This window comes from Sitophilus oryzae, unplaced genomic scaffold (assembly GCF_002938485.1).
Source record: "Sitophilus oryzae breed Bouriz unplaced genomic scaffold, Soryzae_2.0 scaffold_1745_pilon_pilon, whole genome shotgun sequence".
Taxonomy (NCBI): Eukaryota; Metazoa; Arthropoda; class Insecta; order Coleoptera; family Curculionidae; genus Sitophilus; species Sitophilus oryzae.
The window spans coordinates 350,014-354,456 of record NW_022146441.1 but is presented as its reverse complement, the minus strand read 5'-3'; positions in this window follow the sequence as shown (position 1 = coordinate 354,456).

Genomic DNA, 4,443 nt, shown 5'->3' with positions numbered 1-4,443 from the left:
TTACCTTGGTTATGGTTTTATGTTCCGTTTCTATCGGTTTTCTGAAAGTTTTCTTATTACGGAACACGGTTCCTGAAAAATTGACGACTGGTTTTTCTGGTTTTGTTTGTCAATCAGTGTCATTTATGTGACAGAAATCAAGCAAATATTGGAAGTTACTGTGAAATTGTCATTTAATTTCTAAAATTTGTAATAATATTTTGTATTTACATCCAAAAGCAATGGAGGTAGGCAGTAAAGGTAAACACATTTCATTCACTAAATAGAATGACTTTTTAGGACCATTTCATTGTTTCTTAAAGTCAGGAACATTTAAAGAAAACATGAAGAACAAGACAACAAGTAATCGTTTTACATTAAGTTATAAGCCCTGAAGTTGCACATGCACTTGAAAACTACAGTTTTATTCCTAAATTTCGATAATTTTTTTCGACGAAGAGGTTAGGACCCTACAATTTTGTCATACTGCTTTTTCTTTTCAGACAAACTCACCTAACATTTCAGTTACTCTATGTTTGTACCTCGCAGATCTTGGTTGTCTGTTTCGATTTGTGATTTTTTACTGCGTGCGTTAAAAGAAAAACGCCACCCTGTGTATAAATAGGTAGGTTGAAATTTTATCTCGTCTCTCTCTATGTATAATTTAATTACAATAGAATAGTCTGTATTCAGTTGTAATTAAATTATATACTATTTTTAATAGGGCGTTCCTTAATCACATGCTAATATTTATGGGGACGATTCTTGAACTTATTCTAAGAAAAAAAAACTTTATACAGGGTGTCCCAGAAATGAGTGCAGATATTTTAAGGGGTGGTAGATCTGGTCAAAATAAACATATTTTCTCTATACCATTTTTAAAATAAATTGAAAATAACGGAGTTATTTAACTTTGAAAATTTAACAAAATAATCGCAACATTTTGAGAACCGCCGGCAGATATCGCCAACTACATCCAATTACCCGGATCAAGCCCGGATTTCAGTTAATTCGACGCACTGTGTTGCCATAGGGACAAGAAAGTGTATGTAAAAAGTTAAATTAAAAAACTTACCCAACATTACAAAAGATACTTATGACAGATCGATGTAACTGTGACAGTTCTCTTTTTCGATATACACTTAACTAAAATACACTTCACTGTGCTGCTTTACTTGTACATGCTATTATAATAACTACTAAAATAACAGTCCCCATTTTTAACACATTATTTTCATATAGGCCTCATCACAATTTAAACCACTGATTTACAAAACACCTTGAAAAGCACACATTACTTTGAATACCTTTGTGAATGAATAAATGTTGAGAATTATTGTCTCTTACCGCCACTTTCCGAACTACTTTCAATCTAAGAAAATACATGTTTCACTCAACAATTTTAAATACGTATTTTGTTTTTTCGCTATTTTTTTAGCGAATAGCGTTTTTCGACAATTCCATCAACAGCTCAACCGTCGCGTCGGCCAAGAGACCCGCGTATCACTGGTAACTGCTCCTTTGTCGTGCCGCCGTGTCGAGCTTGCGTCATGCGAGGTTGCCGTAGTTTCAACAATTTCAAATTCAAGACACTCGAAGAAATCAAATTCTTATTAAATTTTAAAAATAAAACAGAAAAACATGAAAGGAAACAAACAAAACACAAATGAATTGGTTATTGATAAGGTCACAAAAAAGAAATTTCGAAAATGTTTATCGTAATTCAGAATTCAATACATCGAAAACAGCCCGACAAATAATGAATTCATTTTGTGTTGTTTGTTTCCTTTCATGTTTCTCTGTTTTATTTTTAAAATTTAATACGAATTTGATTGCTTCGAATGTCTTGAATTTGCAATTGTTGTAACTACGGCAACGTTGCTTAACATCGTCGTCTGACGCAAGCCCGCCACGACGGCGCGGCGACCGGCGACTCAAAGGACCAGTTCACACGCGGCGCTCTTGGCTGACGGTTAGGCTGTCCATGGAATTGTCGAAATACATCGAAAAAATAGCGAAAAAACAGAATACCTATTTAAAATTGTTGAGTGAAACATGTATTTTCTTAGATTGAAAGTAGTTCGTAAGGTGGCGATAAGAGACAATAATTCTCAACATTTATTCATTCAGAAAGGTATTCAAAGTAATGTGCGCTTTTCAAGGTGTTTTGTAAAACAGTGGTTCAAATAAAACAGAGAAACATGAAAGAAAACAAACAAAACAAAAATGAATCGATTATTCGTTGGGCTGTTTTCTAAATTTCTTGAATTGAATTCTAAATTACGATAAACATTTTAGGAATTTCTTTTTTGTGACCTGATTGTGAATAATATGAATCATTTTATTAAATTTATTCCAAAATAAAGTTATTTTGCAGCATAACAAAGATTTTCGTAAACGTCATAAACGTAATGTTTTAGTTAATTTTCGGTGGTTTTTGTTAAGTTTTCATTGAAAGGGTAAGTACTAAAAATAATTTATGTGTTTTTTTTCTCTATAATTATTAATAATGAGCACTGATAAAAGATTAAATTTACCATTCCTAATTTTTTGAGTAGGAATTTGTCTATGAATTTATAAATGTAGAACTATGTTCCGCCGAACTATGTAGAATGTCGGTAACATAGGAGGTTGCAACACTGCAAGGTTTAAATACACCGTAGGGAAATCTCAGGCGAATAAACAAGTGGCACTAAAAAGTTTTTTCAAATTTCCCGGGAAATGTCAAGAAAAATTTTAAATTTTCAACATTTTTTTTTTGTAAAAAAACCTCATAGGCGTGTTTCTGGGGTTGAACTATACTACCAGTTAAAATATTTGCACTTATTTCTGGGACACCCTGTATAATATATTATTTATACGAACCGGAATACAGTTCGGACCACCCTGTATAAAGAGTTATTATTTACATCAACAAAACTCACCATTGATATGACTCAACAAACAAACATTGATATGATGATTTTTTTTTCTTAGAATAGGTCTTTCTAAGAATCGCTCCCTTTAAATATTAGCTTGTCGTTAAGGAACACCCTGTATATTGACCTTTCTGGCGAAACTCCCACATTTTTACCGAAACTGCGACGCGAAGAGGAATTGTTGACTGTTGATTTTTTCTTTGTTGTTACTATTATTTCCCGCTTTCCCGGGAAAGCGCGAAGCAAAACTAAACTAGATAAAAAGAGATATACATATTATATAAAATGTGGAATCGTGCAAAGATATGCATATTTTACGTTGTGTAAAATTAGACTTAAAAAAATAAGCTTTACTAGTCAAAACAGAGTATGTTTTTAATGTTAAGATATTTCTTATTGTAAGTTATAATATTAAAGAGAAAGTATTGCCTTTTGTTTTCACTTTTTTTATGAATAAATTTATTTTTTCTGTAGAGGCTTTTTATTGCAGCTTGTTTACGAAAATCTGGAAAATTAAATAAATCCTCTTTAAGGTTGATTCTCACTATACCTTCCGTTTACATAAAATATTATATCGTGTAAATCTTAGACAAGGAAAGAGAGGGGACAGCTAAGACGCATATTCTCCAGTGAAAATTTTTTGAGGCCAAAATTTGATCGACGGCCATACTTTGGTGACAAGATTTCGAGGTGACGCCAAGCGAATTTTTATGTTTTTTGTGAATACTGTTTTGTTTTAAATTTATAAACTGTGTTGTTTAGTAGGGTGAGATGTTCCGCGTATGGCTGCAAAGGCTGAAGCGAGAAAAAAATGACTGGAATTACATTTTACAGGTAAAAGTTGATACACAACTTGTGCTATGTAGTCATAAAATGTAGATTTTTTTCATTATAGCAGTAAAAATATGTAAAATGCTTTTAATATGTCTTGTACCACATCCAAAGCAAACTATTTTTATTAATTCCAAGTAGCATTTTCAATATCCTATAGTATAATTAATGTTTGAAACTATAAATAATGCTACTCAGACAGGATTTCTCCAGTGGCGTAGGGTATTATAATCAGAGAAATACAATTTCGGCAATAAACATTTGTTTATATATTTTACATGTAAAAAAATGTATAAAGTATTGTTATCAAATATGTATCTATATGTATAGTTGTGACATAAAACTTTACCTGCCAAGATTTGCTGGGGGGGACAAACTTGTGGTGGGCTACTTGTTATAGTCTGTGAAATGAATAACTTTGAATTTGACAGTTCCCGCGGGCTTTTTTAGTGTTTATTTTATTAGGTTAGGCAACTTGCGGCCATGCTGACGCAATGCCGTCTCTAATAGAACAGCCTCGGAGCGAGATTTATGACGTCACTCTAGTTAGATACTACGGATTAATAAATATGTTGTAGTATACATGGAAAACATAATTATACCTCGTATTATATTATTTTTAATATTATTTTTATTTTTTTTGTTTTTTGACATTATAAACATTTATAAATGTTTATTTTAACAATAAGACTGACAATATTATTTGTATAATGTT